This window comes from Astyanax mexicanus, chromosome 15, assembly GCF_023375975.1.
Source record: "Astyanax mexicanus isolate ESR-SI-001 chromosome 15, AstMex3_surface, whole genome shotgun sequence".
Taxonomy (NCBI): Eukaryota; Metazoa; Chordata; class Actinopteri; order Characiformes; family Acestrorhamphidae; genus Astyanax; species Astyanax mexicanus.
In genome coordinates this window covers 14,423,935-14,437,830 of record NC_064422.1, presented here as the reverse complement: position 1 = coordinate 14,437,830, position 13,896 = coordinate 14,423,935, and the positions used below count along the sequence as shown (strand labels likewise).

Genomic DNA, 13,896 nt, shown 5'->3' with positions numbered 1-13,896 from the left:
AAAGTGGGTTAATGATGTTTATATGGGTCTGTTTGAGTGCAGACCCACTGAGTGCGGTGGCTGTGCTAATTGCTAGTGGTAGCAGTGCCACTAGCACTAGCGCGTGTGTGGCTCCGTACTGCTGGTTCATTTACACTGATGAAGCTCTCTGCACACCTCAGCACATGCCCAGACGCTCTGGTGATGGAGTGATGTTCTGGGCAGGACCCAGTGATTTCCTTTCCCTGGTGGCTAATTTCAGCAGTCGAGCTATTGTTAGAGCCATGCTGATTAGCTGCAGGTGGGCACTCAGCGGGGGTCCGAGGAAGAGCCTTGAGGTGTGGAGTAGCTCTGTATCTACTGGGAAACCAGTCTGCCTGAGAGGAAGGTTCTGAATGAAACAGCACAGCAGTGTTATGAAGAAAAAATTAATGCATTGTAGTGGATAAAGGTTATTTTACTATAGAAAGGTGGAAACATTGATGGTTCTCTTTTTAAAACTTTGGAGAACCATTTAAATACATACATAGAAAGTTGTATAGAAAGTCTACCATCAAGTTCTAAAGTCCGACTTGGTCGGAAAGGCTTGATTTTCATTCTGGTTCTCTTGATACCTGACAGAACCAGATAGAACCAGTACCAAGCCCAGAACTTTTCCATTGCGGACCATTGTGTGGAATTTCAGGTCTTGCTGGTCTTCAAGCTCGGTGATGCTGGTCATAATGGTCACCCAGTATTGTCAAGCTTGGTCAAACTGTTTTAGCTTTTAAACCAGAACTTTGTTTGGTTGGTTTTGTGTTTTTTTTGTTTTGTTTTGTATACTTACAATCCACTCAGTATAAATCAGAACGTCATTGGTTGTTTCTTAGTTAGTATGTTGGTGGTTGGTTTTGAAGTGAAAGATGGACTAAAGGACCAACCAATGGGACAACTTATGTGGCCATAATTTTCTGTTTTAAGAATTTAGGCACTATTTAATTCAAACAAAAAAAAATAACAGTGAAATACAGGTAGGCTCATAAATATTTGAAAATTGAACAATTAATCTTCATGCTTTGGGTTCTACATGCCACCACACTGGATAAATGACACTGAATAAATGAGATGCAACTGAAGTGTAGACTGTCAGGTTTAATTCAAGCAGTTGAACAAATCATTTGAATACTTTGTTGAGAATCCTTTTGCAGGCAATGACTGCCGAAAGCATGGAACCCATCAACATCACCAAACACTGGGTTTCTTTCTTTATTAAGCTTTTCTAGGCCTGAACTGCAGTTGTCTTCAGTTGTTGCTGGTTTGTGGGTCTTTCTACCTTAAGTTTTGTCTTAATCTAGAAGTGAAATGCTGCTTAGTCTGGTTCGGATCTGGTGATTGACTCAACCACTGCAGAATATTACAATTCTTTACCCCATAAAAAATCTCCTGGGTTGCTTTCACTGTATGTATTGGATCATTGTCCATCTGTACTGTTCAGAGCGGTTTAATCACCCTTGCTGCGTTTGGTTGAATCTGGGCAGAAAGTAAATCCCTGTAAACTTCAGAATAGATCCTTCTGCTTCTGTCTTTTGTCACATCTTCAATAAACACTAGTGACCCAGTGCCACTGGAAGCCATGCTACCCATGCTACCACCACCGTGTTTTACAGAGGGTGTGGTGAGTGAGCTTTGTGTTGAGCCATCCCAAGCATTCTCCATACTTTTTTCTCTCCATTATTCCAGTACAGGTTGATCTTAGTTTTACATGTCCAAATAACGCTGTTCCGAAACTGGTCTGACTTCTTTAGATTACATTTTTCTTTTTGATAAAGTCTAATCTGGTCTTTCTATTAATGATTTGAACCTTGTGGTGAACCCTCTTTATTTGCTCTCATAAAGTTTTCTCTTTATGGTTTACTGAGACAATGATACACCTCCCTTCTGGAGAGTGTTCTAATCTTCACTTTGGTGGATGTTGTAAAAAGGGTTTTTCTTCACCATGTAAAGAGTATGAGTTCCTGGGTTCACCACTGAGTTATTTTTTTTTCTTCTAGAATGTACCAAACTGTTGATTTGGCCACTTCTAACACCTCTACTATTTCTCTGATAGATTTCTTCCTTTTTTTAGCCTAATGATGATCTGTTTCATTTTCTTTCAGAGTGCTTTTGAGTGCATGTTGTTGGTCCAGACCTTTCACCTGCTTAACTGATGATGGATTAATGGAGAAATAACCCATAAAGCTCACCAATTAGCTTTTGAGATAAATTGATAATTAAGAGATAATTTGTCCAATTACTTTTAACCCTTAGAACCCTACGGACAGATTTTCCGTCCAAAATCGCACCTTGTGTCCTCTTAGCTTAATTAACCAGGAATCCCTTCACACTTAAACATAATCCATATTATTAGAAAGGGCGGAACTTACTCTTTCTAAAAATAGCGATGACATCTCAGTACATTAAAGCATCTACAAGAAACCCATTGAGAAAAACACCTAAAAAAAGTGAGATCTTCTTCCCTAAACAATATTATTTATCTTTAGTGCTTCAAGCATATTTATATGACGTTTCAAATCAAATAATATCAGTAAATTACTCAAACGTGTCCACAGAAAAAAATGAAACTACCTGCTTTACTCAAATTAAAGCTAGGTATGCTGTGCACTACTTTATATACTTTTAATTTTACTTGCACATTTTTACTAAGTAGTTATTTTGCACTAAACATTTGTATTTATTTAAACTAGTTTTCTTTGTGTGTCCTGATCAATATACTGAAAGGCATAGGCTGCTCTGAGAGTCAGGTTTTTAATATCTACATGTATCCTAGAGGTGTGATTATCAAGAAAAATTACTCCACCTGATGCTGTTCATGTAATTAGTCAAAGAAAAAAAGCCATGTAATGAACTATCATCAATATTCTTATGCTTTCAATTAATAAACACTCTAGTCCAAACACTCTGTCTGATATAATTACTGTGCTATAAGACCTGAAAGAGGAACTGACAAAAACGAAGAAAAAACACACCAAAACAGCCTAGGGTTCAAAGGGTTAAGCGCTTTTTAGGAAAATGGCTTTAATTCCTAAACATTCAATAGGATACTTTTATTCAACCCCTACATTTTCTGCAGTATTCCCAATTTCTAGGCCCATTCCTATACCCATATTAAGCCTAATCCTAGACCTGAAACTGCTTCCAGTTGCTACCCATCCATCCCAGCTACTGCAATTTAATCTAGTAGGTCTGCAGCAGAGTTTAAACACAAGTACACACAAGATAACTCTATTAAACATGAATCAATTAAACATTACAGACATGTGTTTAAGTCTCAGAAATCTTTATCCTTGGATGGTCCCGAGGGTTCCTCGCTGCAGGATTCTGCTAGAGAAACAGTGAAAGTCTTCAGCCCATCAGCTTCACACTGATCATGCGGTCAATAGCAGCAGTGCAGGAGCTCTGGGTTTTTTACAGGTTTAAGTGAATATCTATACTGTTAAACAGGCCTCCAGTGAACTGTTCCACGCTGCCGAGACGCTGCTATATCTCTGTAAAGGGCTGGAGGAACCTCCAGCAGGCATGTTCTCGAGAGTCGTTGTGGGGAATTCTGCAGGTTTTAAGTGTTTATCCCTCTCCGTCTCTCAGGGCCACTTGTTTACCGTGTCCCTCGTTTTCTGTCTGAGAGTTTTTTTTTGTCCATTGATCCGTCCCTTCTTTCAGAGCACATCAAAGAAAAGGGAACACTCCAGATTTCCCTCACTCGCTATTAACGAAATTACAGCCTGCTCTCTGCACCTGGAGCACGTCTATCTCCTTCCTTCAGTCTCGCTCCTCTGTAGCATCTCTGACTCCAGTATTTTTCTCCACAGAAGCTCAGAGAAATAGTTCCAAATATCTTTGTAAGCCTGCCGTGAAAACTGTTTTAATTAGACGATATACTGGTAAAGTCGTTGCATAATAAGGTGGATTGCAAAAGCTTGATATTTTATTTTATTTTTTTTTTTACATTTTGTCACCTTACTACCACAAACTTTGTTTTTAATTAATTTTATTTAATTTTTTTCCCATTTTCTCCACCAAACCCACTCACCAGGACTCCCCCCATCACTAGTAATGCCCCTACACAACAGGGTAAAGGGTAAGGACCAACACATGTCCCCTCCGACACACGTGAAGTCAGCCACCGCTTCTTTTCGAGCTGCTGCTGATGCAGCATTGCCGAGCAGGATCATAGCGTGCTTGGAGGAAAGCGCAGCGACTCGGTTCTGATACATCAGCTCACAGATGCCCTGTGCTGCAGACATCACCCTGTAGTGATGTGGGGAGAGAGCACCATCTACCCACCCGGAGGGAGCAGGACCAATTGTGCTCCCTCTGAGTGCTGACAGCTTGATGGCAAATCTGCATGAGCGGGGGGTTCGGACCTGCGACCTCCTGCTCATAGTGGCAGCGCTTTAGACCGCTGGACCACTCGACGCCCCCCCTTACTACCACAAACTTAAATTTTTACTGTATTGTACTGTCACTCCTGACGCTGTCAATCTGCCTGCTCCTAAAGCCACTCTGCAAAAGGACTCAGTTTCCCAGCAGCCTCAGTCTCAGAACTACAGTGACTCTGACAGTCACGTGTCTCTGAAGCGCTCTGCATCACCAAGCTACTGACTGAGTGCTAATCATTTCCACCTGGTCTGCCTAGTATAAATACTGCCTTAGATCAACTCTTTAGTTGCTGCCTATTGTCTAGTTTTCTAGCTCTGTACAAAGCGTTCTTTCAACTGTTTTTTAGACCCTTTTTCTGCCTACCGTTTACTCTATTGCCTTTATTGATCATCCACCACTGTTGTCTTCGGTCGACGTCCAGGTCTTGTTGAGTTTCTGAGTTCTCCACTGCACTCTTTCCCCCAGAAAGTACCAAAATGTTGATGATTTAGCCACTTCTAACATCGCCAATATTTCTCTAATGGATTTCTTCTTTTTTCAGACTAACAATGGTCTGTTTTATATTCTTTTAGATCTCTTTTGACCGTGTAAATGTGGGTCCAGACCTTTTACCTGCTTAACCTGATGAAGCCCACAAAAAATTGCTTTTGAGATAAGTTTATAATTAAGAGATAATTTGTCCAATTACTTTTAAGCCCTTGAAACGAGGAGGCTTTTTTGAAAAAAATTAATTCCTAAGCATTTCATAGGATACTTTGGTTCAATTCCTACATTTTTGCAGTATGGCCAATTTCTTACAGTTTTTTTTTTTTCTACCGTTTACTCTATTGCCTAGCCCTCTTGTTCTTTTTCTTTTCTTGTTACCAACCTCTTTTCCTTTCTTGTCTACTCCCTGTTGTTCTTTTCTCTGTGTACCAAACCCTCACTTTTTTACCAAATGCTCTCTGTACTCTAGTTATGTTATTTATTATTACTGCCCTACTGGTTTTGGCTTTGCCTGTCCCTGACTACCTCTGTTTGCCTAGCCCTGTTAATAAACCTGTGTTTTCTAATCAGCGTTTGTCTCCCCGGCTCCTGGTATTCGTCATGTTTATTGAGATTTAAAATGTGATACACCAACAGAAAGTAGCACATAAATGAACTGAAAAAGCAGTTACAGCTGTAAGTCTTTTGGGGTTTGTCTCTCCAGCTTTGTGCATCTGCAGACTGAGATTTTTTGCCCATTCTTCAGAAGCGAAACAGCTTAAGCTCAGCCAGGTTGGATGGAGAGCATCTGTGAACAGCAGTTTTCATGTCTTGCCATAGAAGATCAATGGGATTTATGTCAATTAGGACTTTGACTGGTCCATTCATATTCAACGCATGAATCTTCTTTGATCTAAACCATTCCACTACAGCTCTGGCTGTATGTTTTGGGTCATTGTCTTGTTGGAAGGCAAATCTGCTTCTCAGTCTCAAGTCAAGTTTTGCAGCCTCCAACATGTTTTCTTCTAGGATTGACCTGTATTTAGTTTCATTCATCTACCCATTAGCTCTGACCAACTTCTCTGTCCCTGCTGGAGAAAAGCATCCCCACAGCAGGATGCTGCCACTACCATGTTTCAGAGTGGGGATGGTGTGTTCAGGGTGATGAGCAGTGTTACATTTCCACCACACATATACAGTGTTGGGCACGTTACTTTGAAAAAGTAATTAGTTATAGTTACTCGTTACTTCTCCAAAAAAGTAACTGAGTTACTAACGGAGTTACTCCACTATAAAAGTAATTAGTTACCAGTAAAAGTAACTATGCGTTACTTTTTATTATTCGCCCGTCAAAAAAAGGAAATCAATTATGCATTTACTATTATTATTAGAAAAATAACAAACGAAAATGAACCCAAAATGTTGACAAAAATATAATCTAACGAATTTCAAAAAAAACAAAACGAAATTCTCCACACAGCCAAAGAAAATTACTAAAACTTGTAATACTGAAAAAAACGGAAAAAACGGAAAAACGCGTCTGGGGATGAAATTAAACAAACCAAGCCACACTCAAAGGAAATATGTATACATAAACAAAACAAAATAATGGACAAAAACAACAATCTAATGACCGTTAAAATGGTATTAATATAACAGCTTCACCAAAAGAGAATAGAGCTTAGATCGGGCCCAAAAAATCCGACCCGACTCAGCCGGAACCCGTGCACGTTCTGCCCGAGTCCGACCTAACCCGAACCATGAACTGTCATTATGAGCCCGAGCCGTTCCGCCCCATAAACTGTCTGTTTTCGGGCTGATTGAATGAGCGAAATATAATCAGAATTATGTTAATTAACACTGTAACATAAAAGCATAGAACTATTATTTAATTAAAATAATTTTTAAGAACAGCTACACACAGTGCTGCAAGTCAAACGCGGAGGAGTTCACGTGCGCCCAGAGCTACGTGATTACATTTTTCATTTTTAATATAGTTTAATTTGATTTTTTTTTTTTTTCTGTTCAGTAAGTTTTTAGGGTGGGCTTGCTAGTTTTTATTAGTTTTCACACATCTCATCAGAGAGATCAATCTAAGAAACGTGAGAGAGAGAGAGAGAGAGAGAGAGAGAGAGATTTGCCTGTTCTGGTATGAGCTACTCACAGGTTAATGTTCTCACACACTGTATCTCCTGTTTCTCTTTCATCTGCCTCGCACGCATATTGTAATCCCATACATAATTCTGCAGTTTCTCAGTGTTTTCTGTCGTATTTAGCGGCTAGCGCGAGCGCTTTACACAAGAACTAACGGCACGGACCACGAGGCACAACACCGCCCGCTGTACAACTCCTTTGTGCAACAGCGCTTATAAATAAATTAAACACAAAAATGAGGGTATTCTATCAGTAATTTCAGTTCGTTTTAGTTAGTTTTATAAACACAAAATACAGTTTGAGATAGTTATGTTTTTTCCTTTTAATTACCGTTTTTATTAGATTCGGTTAACACAAATGTTTTTTCACTTTCAGTTTTCGCTATTTCGTTCGCTTTAGTGAACAATAATAATTGGTTACTTAGCAACATTGTGATTATCACACCAGAGCTTTATATAAAATAAAAATAGGAGCCCGATTTCGGGTCGGTCCTCGGGTCAGGTCGGGTTCTGGCAGTGAATCTAAGCTCTAAAAGAGAAAGCAGCAGCACCACAAAAACTGGAGCAGCTAAAAAGAGTTTAACGTCCTTAATTCGGAACTTGGGCTGTCCACGGCAATCACTGAATTGATTAGAGCACGCAAATCGTCACAATTGTGCCTCAATTCACCAAGCCAAACCACAGGCACAGCGACCAGAAGCTCAAGTTCACCGGAAAAAGGAGGGGTTAACCAGGGCAAAGCGAAGTTGAAAAGACAAAAAAGTTCATAGAGCGGCTAAAGTAACGTGCAGTAACGGGGTGTCGGAAATGGTAACAGCGTTATAGTTACAGTCATAGTAATTAGTTAGATTACTCAATACTGACAAAAAGTAACGGCGTTAGATTTGACGCTGTTACTCCCAACACTGCACATATAGTGCTTTGCAATTAGGCCAAATGTTTAACATTGGCCTCATCTGACCACAGAACCTTCTTTTACACATTTGCTGTGTTCCTACAGACATGGCTTTCTTTTCTTTTCTTTCTTTCAACAACATCTTTCTTCTCTCCACTCTTCCATAAAGGACAGATTTGTGGAGAGCACAGCTTATAGTTGTCATGTGGACAGGATCTACCAGCTGAACTGTGGATTTCTGCAGCTCCTCCAGAGTGACCATGGGCCTCTTGGCTGCTTCTATGACCAGCGCTCTCCTTGATGCTTAAAGCTTGGCATGTGTTTTTTATAACCTAACCATGCTTTAAACTTCTGCTTCTCCACATCTACATCTATATAGTGTTCTCTAACAAACCAATGAGGTCTTCACAGAAAAGATGTATTTATACTGAGACTAAAATTACACACAGTTAGACTCTATTAACTAATTAAGCTATGTTCATTTGGTTAAAATGTTGAAGACCATGTATCATTTTATTTCTTTTTTGTGTTGGTCTATCGCTCACAATCTCAATAAAGTACATTTGCGTTTGTGGTTGCAAGGTGACAAAATGTAAGAAAAAAGTAGGTCAACGAGTATGAATAGTTTTGCAAGCCACTGTAATAGCTTGATAATGCAAATACACTCTTTTTTGATGAACAATTGCAAATATTTTGACATTGCAATTGCATTTTTTATATAAAAGTGTTTAAATATCTTTTAAGCAAATAATAATAAACCCAAAAGGTTGATATTCTGGCTCATTAATTTGACACATCATTTTTATGTTATGTACTTTCCTCATTAATGTCGATACTTTAATTCTTTCTTATTGTTTAGCTTAAATGATACAGCCGTTCAAAACTGATTACCTTAACATAAAATCACTTAATTAAATAGATTTAGTTTAATTAAATAAAGAACTTGAGAAACAGATAAATGGACACATGGTAAAGTGAATATACAAAAACATCTTTAAAATAGAAGAAAAGTAATGTCACATTGTTTTGTGTTAATTAATCCATAATTATGTGGATATATTGTGTTTCTGTGGACTTAGATGTAGAATTATACAAATATATGACTCATTAGACTCATTCGTAGCTCCAGAGTAAAACTAAATAAATTACCTTTATTTAATTTAAACACAACTTCTCAATTATAAAAGTGTAAAAGTGTAACTGGTCAGTCTGGTTTGTATACCTCTCTGTGTGTGTGTGTTGTGGAACCCCTGGGCTGCTGGTGGTTTTGTTGAAAGCCAGTTGAGTGTGCAATCGATGGTGATACAAATGGACTTTCTGGAACAGGTAATTAAAAGCCGATAGAGGTGCAGGGCCCCATGCATAAGCTCTGAAAGTTGCGGGCAGATTAATAGGTGAATAAATGTGGCTATGGCGCGTTTGTCCACCCGCTGTACCACTGCAATGAATTAATAACCCCCTAAACCCCCCCTGGAGATATACGCCCATTGATTTACATTGCACAGTGTCAATTAGCCTATTCATTTCGCTCCTCCCGGTGCAATTACTGCGGGCATGCTGCATAAAGCTCAGCTTAATTTCTGTTTGTTGTGCTTCTAAAAAGAGAATAAAATCCATTAAGTCACCATTTATATGCAGATAAAGACGTAGACTGCCCTCTAGGTCCCTCTTCATCTCAGCCCAGATTTGTAGTCCAGTCATTAGAAGGCCGATACTTTTCGAAAACCACTTTATTTTAAGGATGAAGTAGCTTGAAGTTCTTTAATGTTATTAAAGTTTCAAACGAAACTGAATCTACAGTGTATCACAAAACATTTTGAACCACTTGTTTAGTTTACAGCCATTTATCTGCACTTATCCAGTCTACAACAGATTAGTTCCATCCCTTCAGTCTACAGCAGTTTAGTTCCACTCATTGCGTCTACAGCAGTTTACAGGGGTTGGACAATGAAACTAAAACACCTGTCATTTTAGTGTGGGAGGTTTCATGGCTAAATTGGAGCAGCCTGGTGGCCAATCTTCATTAATTGCACACTGCACCAGTAAGAGCAGAATGTGAAGGTTCAATTAACAGGGTACGAGCACAGTTTTGCTCAAAATATTGCAATGTACACAACATTATGGGTGACATACCAGAGTTCAAAAGAGGAAAAATTGTTGGTGCACGTCTTGCTGGCGCATCTGTGACCAAGCAAGTCTTTGTGATGCATCAAGAGCCACGATATCCAGGGTAATGTCAGCATACCACCAAGAAGAACGAACCACATCCAACAGGATTAACTGTGGACGCAAGAGGAAGCTGTCTGAAAGGGATGTTCGGGTGCTAACCCGGATTGTATCAAAAAAACATAAAACCACGGCTGATCAAATCACGGCAGAATTCAATGTGCACCTCAACTCTCCTGTTTCCACCAGAACTGTCCGTCAGGACAATAAATTATTGTGGTCTAAAACCAGGTGTTTCAGTTTCATTGTTTAACCCCAGTAGTTCCACCCCTTCAGTCTACAGCAGTTTAGCTCCACTCCTTCAGTATACAGTAGTTTAGCTCCACCCATTCAGACTTTAACAGTTAACTCACATCCTTTTCACTGTATTTTAGGCCTCATCCTTAAAGCCTACAGCAGTTTAGTCCTATCTATCCAACCTACAGTAGTTCAGCTCCAGCCACACCCATTTAGACAATGGCAGCATTTAGCCTACAGTGCTGTGACTCAACCAGTGTGACCAGCAAGACATACTTACTCAACCAGTATGACTTAGCATGACCATCAGTACCAAACAGTGCTAGAATCAAAGCATCAAACTTTATGCTAGTCAAGAACTGGTCAACCAGCTAAGCTAGCTAGCAGAAACTTCTCTTTGCCTGGATTCTTCATCATGGTATAGTTATAGCAATATTCTAGTCTGTACTGGTTTTACTGAAACTTCCAGTCAGAAAAAAATTATGTCCAGTTCCAGCATGAGTTTTATTGTATAAACTGCTGTTTGTGAGGCTGACGGGTGCAGGACACAGTGTTGGCTCTACATAAAGGTGAAGGGAAAAGTGAAAGTAAAAGTTCTTTGCTCCGAGTTTCTGAGGTCGTTCCTCACGCTGGACCTAATTCTATAATGACCGGACGTCCCGCGGTCATTTGACTTTAATTAAAGGTAACCAGCGCCCCGGAGGAGAGGCCTGCCTTAATTTACCCCTACAAAATAGCTGCTACTGCTGTAGTCTGACCTTCCCAGCCCACTGTTAGCATCACAACTCTGATGCTAAAAGGTGTAAAAGGTGGAGATGATCTGGACCACACAGTGAGTGACCTTTCAACTCTGAGCTGGGAGATGCTTGTTCTAAACATGTTTTCTCTAACTGTGCTAATTGATATTCAGAGTCAAGGTTCAGTGTTAATTCAGCCTTTTAGCTTACAGCAGTTTAACCCCACCCATTCAGTCTACAGCAGATTAGCCTCATCCATTCAGTCTACATCAGTTTAGTCCCACCCATTTAGTCTACATCAGTTTAGTCCCACCCATTCAGCTTACAGCAGTTTAGCTCCACCTATTAATCCTACTGCCGTTTAGCTACATCTATTCATCCTACTGCAGGTTAGCCCCATCTATTCAGCCTACAGCAGTTTAGCTCCACTTATTCATCCTACAGCAGTTTAGCCCACCCATCCAACCTACTGCAGTTTAGCTCTGCCCCTTTTTTGGCTTGTCTTTTACAAACTGCCCTTCAAACGCATCCCTGTTTTTTTTTTTGTTTGTTTTTTTTTTTGTTTGTTTTTTTTTTTGTTATGGCTGAGCAGTTTGCTGTCAGGAATCATGTGCCATTTGGATAGATTCCTTAACTTTACCTCACAATAAGGAAATCTGCATAGAACCATCTTGGCATAGAACCATCCCCTCACCTGACATTTCACACCTGAGCACTACCCACTAGATCAGTTAAAGATGCTCAATTTCTGTCATTTTTGTTAAGAACATCAGATAGTACACAGCAGGTTTAGCCAACAGACTTCGTCTGAGGGATGAATCTATACCTAATGTTAGAGGCAAGTCAGCAGACAAGTCAGCAAACATTTTGTGCTTTTTTGATTGTGCCATTTAGCACAAGCTAACACTAATGTGTGGTAAACACTCAGCTTAAACACAAGGCGTGGCCAGCATTTGCATAAATATGACAAAACCCTTGAATGGCTCATTCTGAACAGGACTGAAACTGGCAAGAATAGAGCTGGTGAGATCTCTACATGTGTAATAAAGTGATTTTGTGCAAAGAACTTTATGAACGTTTATTAATGTGCAAACTAACTTGTGCAATTTTGGTATAAAATGTTCACTTTAACTTGACCATGCTGGGTCTCCATAAGATATGAGAAGATAACCTTAAACCTGCATAAACCAGTTTAGACCAGCATGCAAGCATGGGTTTCATAAGCACAGGATTCATGCTGGTCTGTGCTTTTTTTCTTTTCTTTTTTTTTTTAGCAAGAAGTTAGCATGATTAATGTTCCCGTTGCTAACTGACGGCAGATAGTGTTCATTTATTATTAGCAGAATCATCATTTTTGGGTGAAGTATTGCTTTAATTCCTGCTTCAGAGAAACAGCCTCGCTGCGGATCTGACCGGTGGATTTTTTCCCTTCAGTCTTTTACTCATAATTTGTAATATTGCTAATGAATCACAGCAGCAGTTAGCATTACTTAATATTTTAGTGCTAATATGAGGTTGATAGTTTTCATTAGTGATTATCAGTTTTGTAAGTATTGGCTGAAATATTGCTTTAATTACTGTAAAACATCACATACCATTATGATGTTTTCTTTGGAGGTCATTTTTTTCACCAGGGCCAGGACAAAGTGAGACTGTTATAAGTGCTGATTATAAAACACAGATTTTTTGTAAACACTGATCCCAAAGGGATTGGTGTACACAGTACAATAAGGAAATAAAGTAAAGGCAAGAGAGTACTCTAAGTAGAAAGCAAGGTCATTAACAGAAGATCCACAACACGTATAAGAGGGCTAGGCAAGAGAAGAAACTAGAAACAGGTCAGTAACAAGAAACACAGAGAGTGGGAAAACTGTCATAGCTGGATAAACTAGGTAATACTCGGCAGGGAGCAAAGGGAACAGAGGACTATTTATAGGGGTAAGAACAGGTGTGAGCAATCACAATCAGTAGGAAGGTGAGGCAGAGTGAGGTTGCAGAGTCATGTGAGCACTAGAGTCATTGTAGTCCAAGGGCTGAGAATGCTGGGAAATAGAGTCTTTAGTAGAAAAATTATGCAGAATAGGCAGACTGACAGTGTCAAGACTGACAATTTTAGTGATTTTGTGATATATACTCTGGTATAGGCTAGTGTACAACCATCACTACACCAGTGTAATCCAGCATATTTAATAGTTATGCATGCAGGCCAGCACAAGACATACTGTATGTATATATGCTCTCAGTAGACACACTCACCCCACCAATCTCAAATTACTAGAGTGCTCTTACTCCTGTCAGAGTATCCATATCAAACTATGGATTTATTAGGTATTAAGTTAATATTTTAGTACTGTATATTATCACAGTTTGAACATCGATTGACCAGTCATGTCACCAGACCAGCGTAAACCAGTATGCATTGTGATTTTAGAAGAAATAAGGGGAAGAATAAGGGGAAGAAGGAAATGAGGTTAGAAGTAGTTAGAGTTTGTTAGAGGTGTTAAGAGAGTAAGTGCTCTTTGAAGAGCTCTGTCTTCAGGAGTTTATTAAAGATAGCGAGAGATTCTCCTGATCTGGTAGTAGAAGGTAGTTAGTTAGAGGTGTTAGGAGAGTAAGTGCTCTTTGAAGAGCTCTGTCTTCAGGAGTTTCTTAAAGACAGCGAGAGATTCTCCTGATCTGGTAGTGGAAGGTAGTTTGTTCCACCATTGGGGAACTCTGTATGAGAACAGTCTGGATGAGTGCAGGTAGGAAGGAGCTGTTCTGTCATCACCTTGTAGGCGATTGTAAG

The 13,896-nt window shown here is 39.5% G+C and overlaps 2 protein-coding genes across 9 annotated transcripts in view; one reads left to right on the top strand and one right to left on the bottom strand.

Annotated features, from left to right (window-relative positions):
* Positions 1-13,896, top strand: part of sdk2b (sidekick cell adhesion molecule 2b) — a 537,061-nt gene that overhangs the window by 275,104 nt on the left and 248,061 nt on the right. The gene's annotated exons all lie outside the window — the stretch shown is intronic.
* rpl38 (ribosomal protein L38) overlaps positions 1-13,896 on the bottom strand; it is an 888,922-nt gene that overhangs the window by 668,147 nt on the left and 206,879 nt on the right. Inside the window, exon 1 of one of the 5 annotated variants that reach the window (XM_049464411.1) lies at positions 3,733-3,737. The exons of the other annotated variants lie outside the window; for them this stretch is intronic. The gene's annotated coding sequence lies outside the window, so the exon portion shown is untranslated. Of the gene's footprint in view, positions 1-3,732; positions 3,738-13,896 lie in introns of those variants that run through there. 5 annotated transcript variants of the gene reach the window in all.